The sequence below is a fragment of the Perca flavescens genome, chromosome 12 (assembly GCF_004354835.1).
Source record: "Perca flavescens isolate YP-PL-M2 chromosome 12, PFLA_1.0, whole genome shotgun sequence".
NCBI classification, from domain to species: Eukaryota; Metazoa; Chordata; class Actinopteri; order Perciformes; family Percidae; genus Perca; species Perca flavescens.
In genome coordinates, this window is record NC_041342.1 from 18,813,745 (window position 1) to 18,828,934 (window position 15,190).

General features: G+C 37.8%; 1 protein-coding gene across 1 annotated transcript in view; it reads right to left on the reverse strand.

Moving 5' to 3' along the window:
- Window positions 1-9,822, reverse strand: part of myripa (myosin VIIA and Rab interacting protein a) — a 68,508-nt gene extending 58,686 nt beyond the window's left edge. The window contains exon 1 of the mRNA XM_028592656.1: window positions 9,806-9,822. The gene's annotated coding sequence lies outside the window, so the exon portion shown is untranslated. The remainder of the gene's footprint in view (window positions 1-9,805) is intronic.
- Between the last annotated feature and the right edge of the window lie 5,368 nt (window positions 9,823-15,190).

The window sequence follows — 15,190 nt, forward strand, 5'->3', positions numbered from 1 at the left end:
TGGAAATGGCCTTGGCTCTCAGAACTCCTTAAATCGGCAGAAGATTAAGAACACACAGGTATTCAAATCCAACAATAGCAGCTTGTCTCTTTTTACCTGAGAATGGGGGAAGCCGAGGTAACATTTTCATACCGTGTGTTACATATCGTTAGGAGCCGACTGGAGCCAGAAGATCAGGGGTCTCATTTATAAAACTGTGCGTAGGATCCTTACTATAAGTGTACGTGCGCCCCAAAAAAACCCCCTCTCAGACGCTCGGGAATTGCTGCCAATTGAATTATAATTTTGGCCTGTTGTTGCACAGTGTAGGGAAACCGGATCTATAGACTACCTTTATTAATAAAATCTTCCAAAACGGCAGGCATTACGGCACTCAGGGACAGCTTCGATATACCAGACGTATATAATAAGATTTAACAGAACTATATATTATATCCAAACAAGCCTTAGTGATGAAGTTGAAGATTATATATAATATTTATTTAATAAAACACTTATTGTGTCAGCTGTCTGACATTTCCCTCTGGAAGCCGGTTTCACCCAGAGTGGCGAGGACCTGTACTTGGACCGGGATGACACGGTTCCGGCGCGTTGCCCTCTCTACTGGACCCAATTCAGTACATAGATGCAAGAGCGCAGCTATATTACTATTACAGCTATATTAGGGAATTTAAATTGGCATATGAGCCCGTCATGGTCCCTGAAGTCTCTTTTTCTCCTGATTCTTCCATTCCAGTCCTCCTGCAGGGCCAGCAGTGCCATCATGCAGCATTACGCACGGGTTCACCGCAATATTTATATGTTTAGCCTACAACAATTTGTGATTGTTAACACCTTGCTAAAATCACAGACAACTAGTGGTATCCCTCACCCCAAGATACAATTTGAAATCGAAATGTACACTGTAAGAAATGATTCTGTGGGCATGTAGATTTGAATTAATGTATTAGGTAAAATATATTAAATATTATTAAAACATAAGCATTATATTTATCTAATCCCAAATAGAGAGAATATTAAGTTAATTCAAATAAATGTAATCAGGCAAATTTTAATTGAAAAGCACTTCCTGTCAACCTAGCTAGCTAGCAGCTATAATATATATATATATATATATATATATATATATATATATATATATATATATATATATATACATATATATATAAAGTTACAACCATGAGTGAGAAGGGTACGAAGTTAACAGGGCTCCCGTTCTGAAGTCACTCGCAGATTTATTCGGCTGTAGTGTCTGTAGCAATTCACTGGTATTAAGGTATATGAAAAATTCATATCATATCATACGGGAAATTAACACCCGTATACCACCCATCAAGGCACTACTACAATGGGTCAAAAGCACAAAAGTGAATTGTTAATAAAATAGACTAGTTATTCCTAAGAAAGAATATTTAGATTTAAGTCATTGCATTGATTAAATTAAAATCAATGTGCAGATTAATGTAGATGATTATTACTCAATTATATATCATTGATATGTAAAATTAAATACATTTTTATTAGTACTATTTACACATTAGGGAGTTTATCTTTTTCAAATCAACTCAATATTTTTGTTTAGGTTATAATTAATTCTGTAATGTTTTCTATTTGAATCTACTCATATTAAATGGATAACTATTAAAGGTCCCATGGCATGAAAATTTCACTTTATGAGGTTTTTTAACATTAATATGCGTTCCCCCAGCCTGCCTATGGTCCCCAATTGGCTTGAATTGGTGATAGGTGTAAACCGAGCCCTGGGTATCCTGCTCTGCCTTTGAGAAAATGAAAGCTCAGATGGGCTGTTCTGGAATATTGCTTATTATGAGGTCATACCAAGCAAGGTTACCTCCCCTTTCTCTGCTTTGCCCACCCAGAGAATTTGGCCAACCCATGAAAGAGAGACATCAATGCTTTCAAATGAGAAAAGTGGCAGTTGGTCAAGGCCACACCCCCACCCTCCACCTTGGCCCTCCCTCTGTCCTCCTCAATAGCTACAGACACAGAAATGGCACATTCTGAGGAAAGCTCATTGTGGGACTGGCTCTAGTGGCTGTAATTCTGCACCAAGGCTGAATTTTGGGAAAGAGACTTTAGATACAGTATTAGGGGACCACTAAGGTCTATATAAAAGCATCCAAAGAGCACTGTGTCATCGGACCTTTAAGGGTCTCATTTAATTAATATTTACTCAATACCAAACCATGTGAAATTTAATTAATAATATTGCTTGTAATCTGTTGCCTCATTTTTATTGAGTAGATATGGTGTATTTTTTCTTCCAGTGTAATAGGTAAACACACTTTTCTTCATGCAGGTTTTGTTATGAACAGTATTAAAGTTTGGATAACGAGGACATAGAGCGTAACGATTGCGCGATAGCTTAACGGCTGTATTTCCAGACTTTGATATTTGATGATATATGCACAGTTTTAAATACAGATATTTAGTTATTTACACTGTGCTCTGCAGTTATCTAATGGTAGGGTATTTGATGCTATCCTGTATTCCATGCAGTCGGGCCATCTCCTCCTCCTACACTCCGTAGCGGAAAATGTGACGGCGAGACAGCGCTGATTAAATATTAAGAACGACTTTTGATTTAAGATTTGAGTTGGAGGTGTTTATGGAACAATTATAACTCAGAACAATTATCACTCAATTATCACTCAGTACAATCTTCATGATATGGTGTGAAGAAATGTGCGTGAGGCATTAATACTTAAACATATTAAGAGTAGCATAATCGTTATTATGTATTTTCTGCAGTCTGACTTCAGTTCACCACCTCACCATCTGCGTTGCCAATTCCTATTTTGTCTCCAAAATGAGCGTACGCATGGTTTAAAGTTTTTGTGGAGGACCGCACATTCTCCCGTCAAGTTTGTTTTTTATAAATCACAACCTTTGCGTGGGAAGTGGCGTACGCACATTTTCAGCCCTGTTTTGTGCATGCGCCACGTTTATAAATGATACTTTAGCTGCTAATCTTATTTACAAAAGCACTTTTCCTTTTCGGTCCCCCTACAGGTTGGAAGCGGAATTGTCCATTACCGCTGTCGTAAATTTCTTATGTCTCATTCGAACTACAGATCCACTACCCGATCTGGCAAACTTGCATAGTGCGGTTATAGCCGATAGAGAGCATGCAGAAGTGCCGTTTACCCTGTTACGAGTTGATGAACCACTGAAATGATTTTGGAAACATTATTTTAAGGAACAAAAGAATCTTTGGTGTTGCTTTAAGTTTTAACAGTGCAACAATATTTAGTGAATGACTAGTGTCAAACTAGGTAGTACTAGAGAAATGGATTTACAGTCCAGCTGTATTTTTACTACATACCTCTCCCTTTTTATGCCCCAAAATTAGTTTATTTTCTGATCAGGTTGATGAGGAGGTCTCAGTGGTCTTTGGATATACTGTATAAACACTTCTGTGCAAGATAGGTTGGTTTCATCAAATATTTCAACACAGTATTGTCTAACTGAGAGGTTGTAAAATATCATGAGCTCCATCTGACCGGAAGCACAAAAGTAAATAATGATATGATCACAACATTTCAAAGGGGGACTGCAGGAAGGAAGCAGATAAATCAGCTAAACATGGTTAAATTAGTATTGTGGTTAAACAAACCATTTTAAATTGTGCATGTGTGTGTGGATGGGTCTTGCATCCACTGTACATACAGTACACCCTCTTAATTGCTTTCACTTTCTCCACATGAAAGTTGTTGGTTGGCAGTGAGTATATAAAGATGTGTATTTAACAGCTGTTTCAAACTCTTCAGTCATGGACAGAACTGTGCTGCTGGTCCTGTTGGGTCTGCAGGTTTTCCTGCTCATCGCATCCTTTACTTCTACTAATGCAGCCGCTCTGGTGACAGATCCTCAACAACTGCCTCCTTATCCGGTAAGAAGATCCATTGACTGTGAAAGACTTCTGGTATTGTCACAATGTCCTTATTGACAATTGTTTTCTCTCACAGTCAGGTCCGAATATTAAACGTGCATGATGCTTGCTATTAGACCGAAATTGGTTTCAGGTGACAGCCTGCATAATACAATGTAAATATCTTATACATACAGATATCCAATGAAAAACAAATGCGCTGACAAACGTAATCACTGCCTGGATTATGTTCACCCTGCAGTGTTTTTTTTTTTTTTGATGAAGTGGAGCACAACACCCACCGACGTCGCAGAGGTGGGCATGGTGGTCACCGCAGACTTTACCTGTATTAACCAAGATCTTCATATTTTCCTAACTTTAACCAAGGGCTGCCAAAGCCTAAACAAAACCATATAAAATGTAACAATCATGTTGTCACCATTCTTTTCACAATATCAAAAATGTTGGTCATTGAACATTTCACTGCTATGTTCAGTGGTAACATTTTTGCAACTTGCCAGATACGTTAATTGTATAGTATTAATAGAAAATTTAATCTGACCGGCATTACATTTCCTTCAAAACGTATACTATGGCAAATATGATGTGATGCAATTTCTAGGTGACAGGTTTGCATGAAAAGTAGACAGACTATGTAAATTCTTTTCTCAGAGGAGTTTAGAATCAGTTTAGATCACCAGATGGACGAATCATCACAATATTGCATCTTAAAAACATACACACTGTTTTATAGCTAAAGCTATAAGAAAAAGTAAAAGCACACCTTTCTTCCCTGTTCTCTGTTTTGTTCAAGTGCATGTACTATATTTATAAATCTTTTTACAAAATATTTTGTATAAGTATATCATTGTTTTAAATAAATGAAACCACAACTAATTTCATTGCAATATTGACACTATCACCCCATTTTCCCATTTTGTTTGCCTTGTTACCCAGTAACATTACTGTACCATATAATTATTAAATACTTAATAACCTAAAAAGTGCTTACAGTGTTATTTATTTCTAAGTCCCTTTTAATAACAACTTGTTACCCCCTTATTCCCTAACTGCTTCCTTGTATTTACATATTTGTAAGTACCCAGTATTTTATTGAGAACCCACACAATATTCACACTGTGCGGGCTGTAATTTTAAGCATAAAGATTTTGATCTATTTGAATTAGCAATTCGTAGCTCATCAATTCGTTGGGAGTTGACAATTGCAATTTGTTATAGGTGGGGAGTAGAAATGACTACCACAGAGAGACATTTGGAAACAGACGTGAAAGACGTTCCAACTGTAGTGGGAGACCAGGAGCGTGTGGATTGTTGGGAGTTCTGGGGGTAAGACCAAACTTGTTTAATGCAGATTTTATTCCTTTCTATTTTTACAATTAGGTTACTAAATCTCTCAGAATCTGCGTCTCAATAACAGTTGCAAAAGATCATCACGGTCAGAACATTTTAATTTTGCTCATAATTGAATGGCTGAGCAAGCTGCTGGGTTGTCATTTGTTAATTCAGAAATATAATTCTTTGAACTGTTCTGCTGCTGTACATTTTATTATTATTAACTCTATTACAGCCCCCTGCTCCTCGTCCTCCTCTTCCTTCTCCTCCCACCGGGTAAGAGATTATTCCTCAACACACATACTGTATATACCCAGCATGCTTGATTAAAAGACAAAATATAAATTAAAATAGTGAAGAGAGAGAAAGATAATTTGTGCTATCAATAAGCAGGGTTTGGAAAAAATAAAAATGGATGGGCCAACAAGACAGCATAGCAACAGTAAGTAATGGGGCTGGGGCTTTGCAAATGTCAGTTAAGAAGCCATTTTGTGTAACTTCTTTCTTTGTGTCTCACTCTCTCTTTGTGCAGACCAGAGGAATTCTTTCAGAAGACTGGATGGACAGAGGGATGGGAGTGGTGATAGATAGTAATAGATTCAGTGATTGATAGTGCACTTATTGAGCTACTTCCAAGGAAACTAACTCTGGTGATTATGTAACTGCTGCATAACATACCCACTAATCTAATGTTATCTTCTGTTTGCAAATAGCAGTTAGTAAATTGTTTAAAGCAAAGTCCATTGGCTCAATGCTCTTTGATCTTTTGCAAACCCACTGCAAATATTTTTCCATGTGCTTTTTAATGACAAGGATTGTTTAAACTGTTTAACATATGTTAAATATATACGTATTACTTAACAATTTGACACAATAAACAATAACTTAAAAGTAAAGTAAGTAAAAGTAAAAGTTTTCTTTTCGAGAGTAAGATTGATACCAACAAAAAACTAATTAGCGTATTTCCCAAAATGTCTAATTATTCCCTTAACCAAAACAACAATTTTTCCCAACCCTTCACTAATTGTTATAGTAGTCTAAACCTGCCAACATATATACATATGTTCCACATATAACAAATTTGTTCCACTTAGAGTAACTGTATATTTGGCATTTGCAGGTAAAAGATGGGTGAAACCATGTGTTTAAGAAATCTTGCAATTAATCTTTTTCACTACTAATGGGTGTTGTTGGACATATTACAACATAATAAAATGTAGAAGTTGTGTGTGTGTGTGTGTGTGTGTGTGTGTGTGTGTGTGTGTGTGTGTGTGTGTGTGTGTGTGTGTGTGTGTGTGTGTGTGTGAGACAGAGAGAGAGAAAGAGAGATGGTGGTTGTTATATCTTGTATATACCTCTTTATATTGCTCAATTTCTGTGATGCTTCCTCATTATTGTTCCATAAAAGTGTTTTTTGGTGCAACATTTGTTCATGTCTTACAACAGTTATCACTCATCTAAAAAGCATCTAATTATAACAACAGTGATCTTAAAGGTATATTATGTAGCACTTTTCCTCAACAAACAATGCATAAACTAGTACAAAAGCAATCCCTCTTAATCATCACTTACAAGACCTTTTCTAAAGAGTCCATCATGTTTTTTTTTATTCGTCCATCCCCTCCTTCATTTGACGGGATAAATGCTACTAGCAACTGTCAGAACTGGCGACAGAAACTATGCACTATAACTTTAACAAAGCATCTGGCGTGTCAGGTTAGCTGGTAAGTAGTCTTGCTTTGCCAGACCTTCCTCCACATAATGTAAATTAGTGAGCCACTGGTGAAGCTCATCTGCTAACCCTGACAGCCAGCCACACACACAAAATATGAACTAAGCTCAACACACTTCCCTGAGACTCTACACCTGACTGTCCCTGGTCTCCCTGTTCCTCAGTTCTTTCTGTCTCCTTTGCCTGTGACATAGTGACGTTATTGTTTCCATAAGCACCCATTCTTATAAAGATGTTACCAAATTGTCTTGATATGACTTGGCGTTTTGGTGTAGGCCTAGTGAAAAAGGATCTTACAGTGTGTTTTTCTTTTTCTCCGTCATTTTATCTGACAACACACAAGTCAGAATACAACACACATTTTTAACATCAAATGTCTAATATGAGTTAGGTTCATAGGTTCACCAATTATGAAAGGCTCTTGCGTCCTCCACATAAATATTAGGTTTCGTCTGGGACAGACGATATATATTTAACTGATCGGCCACGTAACTTAATGTTTAGCAAAACACAACTATAGATCTTCAATATTAACCCTAATATCAGTTCACACACATAACGTTAGGCTTATCGCCGTGGTCACGTTAGTTGTAGTGGGTGCATTTCTATCCAACAAGCTATTAAACAAGCTAGGTAACGTTACATTATATTACATTAACATAGCAAACTTTTTTTGTCATGACTAATTCATTAATTACTCAGCATCATTTCTATTTGAGAAAAGAAAAACATCCAATGTTTAATGTGAATAAAATAGCCTTGGACAAGATACTTACTGTACGTACACACGCCGCCGACTTGAGCTTCTAAAGTTACCGGAAGTCATTCATTTTCAATGTAAGCTGGCTTCCAGAGGTGGAAAAAGTACTAAAATATTGTACTCAAGTAAAAGTACCAATACTTTGATTAAATATTACTCAAGTATGAGTAAAAATACCTATCTGAAAAATTACTCAAGTAAAAGTAATAAGTAATTCATTTAAAATATACTTTAAGTAAAAGTTACTAAAAAAAACTGTAAAACGGGGGATGGGGGGGGATCTCTCCCATGTAGTGAAAATAGGACAAGGGGTCATAAATCCAAAACTATTTTGTTTTTAATTAAAGAAAAATCTATACAAAGGTATAAACATCTATACAAATGTATACACATGTAACAATTTGACACAATAAACAATAACTTGATGCGTGAGGCAGGACACTACACTACCCTACTTTAAAATTTTAAGTAAAAGTTTTCTTTTCGAGAGTAAGATTGATACCAACAAAAAACTAATTAGCGTATTTCCCAAAATGTCTAATTATTCCCTTAACCAAAACAACAATTTTTCCCAACCCTTCACTAATTGTTATAGTAGTCTAAACCTGCCAACATATATACATATGTTCCACATATAACAAATTTGTTCCACTTAGAGTAACTGTATATTTGGCATTTGCAGGTAAAAGATGGGTGAAACCATGTGTTTAAGAAATCTTGCAATTAATCTTTTTCACTACTAATGGGTGTTGTTGGACATATTACAACATAATAAAATGTAGAAGTTGTGTGTGTGTGTGTGTGTGTGTGTGTGTGTGTGTGTGTGTGTGTGTGTGTGTGTGTGTGTGTGTGTGTGTGTGTGTGTGAGACAGAGAGAGAGAAAGAGAGATGGTGGTTGTTATATCTTGTATTTACCTCTTTATATTGCTCAATTTCTGTGATGCTTCCTCATTATTGTTCCATAAAAGTGTTTTTTGGTGCAACATTTGTTCATGTCTTACAACAGTTATCACTCATCTAAAAAGCATCTAATTATAACAACAGTGATCTTAAAGGTATATTATGTAGCACTTTTCCTCAACAAACAATGCATAAACTAGTACAAAAGCAATCCCTCTTAATCATCACTTACAAGACCTTTTCTAAAGAGCCCATCATGTTTTTTTTATTCGTCCATCCCCTCCTTAATTTGACGGGATAAATGCTACTAGCAACTGTCAGAACTGGCGACAGAAACTATGCACTATAACTTTAACAAAGCATCTGGCGTGTCAGGTTAGCTGGTAAGTAGTCTTGATTTGCCAGACCTTCCTCCACATAATGTAAATTAGTGAGCCACTGGTGAAGCTCATCTGCTAACCCTGACAGCCAGCCACACACACAAAATATGAACTAAGCTCAACACACTTCCCTGAGACTCTACACCTGACTGTCCCTGGTCTCCCTGTTCCTCAGTTCTTTCTGTCTCCTTTGCCTGTGACATAGTGACGTTATTGTTTCCATAAGCACCCATTCTTATAAAGATGTTACCAAATTGTCTTGATATGACTTGGCGTTTTGGTGTAGGCCTAGTGAAAAAGGATCTTACAGTGTGTTTTTTTTTTTCTCTGTCATTTTATCTGACAACACACAAGTCAGAATACAACACACATTTTTAACATCAAATGTCTAATATGAGTTAGGTTCATAGGTTCACCAATTATGAAAGGCTCTTGCGTCCTCCACATAAATATTAGGTTTCGTCTGGGACAGACGATATATATTTAACTGATCGGCCACTTAACTTAATGTTTAGCAAAATACAACTATAGATCTTCAATATTAACCCTAATATCAGTTCACACACATAACGTTAGGCTTATCGCCGTGGTCACGTTAGTTGTAGTGGGTGCATTTCTATCCAACAAGCTATTAAACAAGCTAGGTAACGTTACATTATATTACATTAACATAGCAAACTTTTTTTTGTCATGACTAATTCATTAATTACTCAGCATCATTTCTATTTGAGAAAAGAAAAACATCCAATGTTTAATGTGAATAAAATAGCCTTGGACCGCCTACTTACTGTACGTACACACCGCCGCCGACTTGAGCTTCTAAAGTTACCGGAAGTCATTCATTTTCAATGTAAGCTGGCTTCCAGAGGTGGAAAAAGTACTAAAATATTGTACTCAAGTAAAAGTACCAATACTTTGATTAAATATTACTCAAGTATGAGTAAAAATACCTATCTGAAAAATTACTCAAGTAAAAGTAATAAGTAATTCATTTAAAATATACTTTAAGTAAAAGTTACTAAAAAAAACTGTAAAACGGGGGATGGGGGGGGATCTCTCCCATGTAGTGAAAATAGGACAAGGGGTCATAAATCCAAAACTATTTTGTTTTTAATTAAAGAAAAATCTATACAAAGGTATAAACATCTATACAAATGTATACACATGTAATAACAATATAACACATGTCACGCATGTTATTTAAGACCCTTAGAAAGGTATAATGTGCAATTTTAGTTCGGACCACCCCATAAAATGTTTTCAAATAATCAATTGAAAGTGAAAGTACCATACATTGTTAGTTCTGCGGGCCATCCTTCTTTTCTTCACAAACAAACGCAAATCAAGGCCAAATCACGAGTTTTGACTAAATGGGTTAGACCCATAGACTGTTATTAATATAAACAGACCCTAATGTTCACAGCCCAGACTAGCAGCTAGCTTCTACACACCTAAGTAGCCCATATGAGCTAATTAGATGTAGATGTGAATTAATTTAGCCAGTCTCCTACATACGTTGTCCTGGCAGGAGTGGGCAATTAATTTTCCCAAGGGGCCACATGAGAAACAGGGACTGTTGTGGAGGGCCGGACTAATAGGCTAAACTTAATTCTGCTCAATATAAATTTTATGTCAGGCGACACATTCTCAAACATCTCTTTTTTCCTCTGGGCATATTAGCACAGAAGAGTCCACCAAACACTCTTTAATAAACTCCCCTTCAAAAAATGGCTTACTGTTTTGGCGATTTTGTAGTTTGTCACAAAGCTGGTCTTGACTGCTGCATCCCTGGATGCCTTGTTGCTTTTGCAGCATAATTAGCAAAGCTTCAGATGTCGGTGCGCACTCTGCATCAGTCAAGTCATTTTTGAGGGATAACGGCTCATTTACGTCCATGCTAACGTCTCCCACTCAGTTCCAGGTCCGACCGTTCTCTTAATAGCCAGGACACACCAGCCAGACGGCCGACCGTCAACAGAAAAGCCAGTCGAAATGATCAGTCGGGTCCCCGAGGTCCAAAAAACTGCCTCGGGACACACTGAGGCGACACCGACTTGAGAAACGTAATACGTCGCCATAGCAGCAGGCGGCGTTACTCTGTATTGTTGCCCAAGAAATGAAAACCGGCAGCTGATTGGACAAACATGTGACATGGGTTTGTTTTCTACGGAAATTCAAAGCCAGACTGTCATGGCGGCTTGTTCAGAATACAATCTCATATTGTACTAAAATAGTTCACTGAAACATGTTTCTGAAAACATTTTAAGCGAGAAATAGGCCATGCAGTTGCTGAATCTGTCTTCATTTAAGCTCAACAAAGGTCAGTTTAAAAGATTTTCGTCCTTCGAGACTCTAGTCATTCAGCTCATTCCGCTCCCCATTTCCGGGTGAGTAGGCCTACCGACTGCCCTGCCGCCAACTGAACACGTCAGGTCGGCCAAAATGAACGCAGACAGTCCTCGAGTCACTGACCTCGCCAGACTGTCCAACAGCCGAATATCGGCCTGGTGTGTCCCGGCCTTATACATCCATGGGTCCGACGGTGCGACACATTGCAGTTCTTCTTCTACTTCTTTTTAATTGCGACTTGCAACCAGAAAAGAAGAAGCTGCATACGTTCGCGCAAAATAAAGAATGCAGGTGCATTCAGGGTGCATTACAGTCTATGGTCTGGTGTAGTCATTCTGGGCTCAATGTTTTTTTCTTCCTTTCATTTTTTATTTTTTTACTCAGTAACGGATGGGATTTGTAATATAGCGAAATACAATCTTTCACTCAAAATGTAATCAAGTACATTTTAAAATACCGATTTTAAAAACTACTTGAAAAATACAAAATACACAACAAAACTACTCAATACAGTAACGTGAGTAAATGTATTTCGTTACTTTTCACCTCTGCTGGCTTCTCTCAGCTGCAAGGAGCGGCAAATCTGCAACCAACAAACAATACAAATTCTGTTATATTATATATGTAATTTATAAAAGGTTTTTAGTGTCAGTGTATTGGCCATGCAGTGGCTGCTTGTGCTTTTTCTTCAATCGTGTGTTGAACACTATCGAAGAATGCTGCCACGTCAGAGCAACCAAAGCGTCAAAAAGCTTCCCCGTACTTTTTGACAAGCGTCCTCGACAGGGCGGTCTGTACGTACAGTTACTACATTCCTGTCACTACCCGACGTGACTGTGAGTCTAGTGCAGATCCTAACATACAGCATGCAGTGGACCAAACCACTGTGAGTCAAGGGAGGGGGGACTCAAAATGTTTCTAAACTTAAAAAGCATTTTTGGGGGTTTGTATTGTTTTACTACTTACACAGATATTTTAAGTGTACATCATTATGTTATTTACAATACACATCATTGTTTTAATGATATTTCTAGGAGGGGACAACCCTTAGATGGGGGAGGTCCCAACCCCCCCACCGACACCCCTGGGATTTACGCCCTTGCTCAGATTGGACAGAAAGTCTAGCTAGCTGTCTGGATTTACCCTGCAGAGATCTGGGGAGAAGTTAACCATAGTCCTCATGAATCCCCCGGAGTTTAAAATTCCACAACATAGAGAGCAGAAGGAAACGGACAGAGTGAAATCCAGCAAAATTTTCGGCAGCACCAGAACAATCCCGGCATAGGCATAATTTACAGGGGGGATGGGTTATAACTAACCTGACTCCGCCAGATGGATTGCTTCGCATTTGCTTGGCATATATCCATCTGGGAACTTACCGTTGGAGAACTTTTGGGAAGGGGTAAAAATACTGGTTAGCTGATTGGATAAACCATCTGTCTATCACCACCTATGTTGGTGATAGACGGGCCAAATCAACCAATCAGATCAACAAAGCATATGAAAATACAACCACAAGCCAGGCTACCCCTGCTGCTGCAGGCAAAGCATAGCTCGTTAGCGCAGCAAGCAAGCAACAGGTCAGTAAAGGATATTTGTCATTTGTGTAACGAGAATTTAGGAATAAAAGACACCATTTCAGGTTCCCGGTCCATATTCCAAAAGAAGGATCCAAGAGAAAAAAGCATTAGCGAGCAACTAACAGAATTAGGGCTACCGCTGTCTGAAAATACTGGTTAGCTGATTGGATAAACCATCTGTCGCTTCTCGTTGCGTCACACCTAAACCCACCTCAAAACCAACGCTGATTGGTTGGTCGTTTGGCGAACGGCTCCAAATTTTCTCTATCTCAAGATGCCAGACTGATCTGCGAGTGGAAAACTGGAGCTTGCGAGATCAGGACGGTCTCACAAGGCTAGGTTACAACCCCCCCAATAATCACAACTGGCCAGTATTATAATTTCCTTACATACATACCGGTACATAAATAAAGGCATTTGCACCATAACTTGATGCAGAAAAGGCACAAACTGTTGCAGAAAAATCACCAGAAAACAGGATAATTTCAACATTTCAATTTTGCTCAAAAGAAGAGATCTCAACCCCCCAGAGTCAGGCTAGCTGTTTCCCTGTTTTAAGTCTTTCTGCTAAGCTAACTTTTGACTGGCTCTAGCTTCATATGTGGCCTACAAACATTAGAGTGACATCGATCCTCTTACCTAACATTCAGCAAGAAAGCAAATAGGCATATTTTCCACAATATCGACCACTTTTCAGTTTTGCACAGGTACATTTCGTTGCTGTATGTTTTAAACTTTCTATATATTTCTGTCTGTTTGTCAACGTTTAAGCTCAACAGTGATTATCAATACTTAGCCTATAATCATTAGTTGAGCAAAGGTTGCGTTGTGCTGATTACAGATCGTCAAATATTGATTTCCACACAGAGTTAAATTGTTTTTGTTTATTTTTGTCCACTGACAGAGTTTTCTCGATGTTTAAGTAATATTTCATTAAATATTTCCATTTTTCCAACCCTGGGGTATCTGTATTTTTCCAATTTTGTAACAACAGCTTCTTATATAAAAAATATGAATTGCCATCCCATAGGATATTTCATTTTTGTTAGATTTTGGAGTAAGAAGGCTTCTGGTGTAAATACAAATTTCTGCTTACAAATGTTAGAGAGCCATCTCTCAATATCAAGCCAGGTTTTCTTTACTTTTTCACAATACCAAAATGAATGAGTGAGGAAGTCACTACTACTGCACTTTAAACAGGTGGGGGGGGAAGATGCATCAAACTTATGAATTTTATCCCTACTATAATAAATTCTAGTCATTAATTTATATTGAATCAATCTAAGATTTTCATTGGTTGTGGTTTTTGTAGCTGAACCCAGACAAGACTGAGGTTTTAATTATAGCACCAGACAGTGCTATTCCTCTGATCAGGCAGAACATTGGGTCTCTGTCATCGGCGGTCAGGCCCAGTCTAAGGAACCTTGGGGTGATATTTGACAAATCCCTATCTTTTGACACTCACATCAAATTATTGACCAAATCCTGTTTTTTCCATTTACGCAATATTAGCAAATTAAGGGCTGTGGTCTCTCAATTAGAACTGGAGATGCTCATCCATGCTTTCATTTCCTCCTGTATTGACTATTGCAATTCACTTTTCTCCTCAGTCAATAAATCTGTCCTTCACCGCCTGCAGTCCATTCAAAATGCTGCTGCTAGTCTTCTTACAAGATCAAACAAGCGTACCCATATCACCCCTTTACTCTGCTCCCTTCACTGGCTTCCTGTAACTTACAGGATCCAATTCAAAATTCTGACCATAACCTACAGGGCTCTGCATGGTCAGGCCCCTGACTATCTTGCCAACATAATTCATTTACACACTCCATCCCGGTCTCTCAGGTCTGTTAGTCAAAATCTGCTAGTCATGCCACGCACTCGTCTGAAAACATGTGGGGACAGAGCCTTTTAGGCTATGGCGCCCAGACTCTGGAATGCCTTACCAACTAGCATTAGGTTTGCTGAGAATGTGGATTGTTTTAAGGGACAAGTGAAGACTCACTTGTTCAGGCTAGCTTTTGGGTAGCCTATGTCTTTTATTTATTTGAAAATTGATTCTGTTGTACTTGTATCTTATTCTATTGACTATTTTTACTATGTTTTATTGTCTATGCACATTGTAAAGCACTTTGTGACCTTGTCTGTGAAAAGCGCTGTATAAATAAAATGTACTTACTTACTTACTTACTTATACGTTAAATTTAAGCACTCCTTCCATTTTATTTTAGCATTAAAATCCTT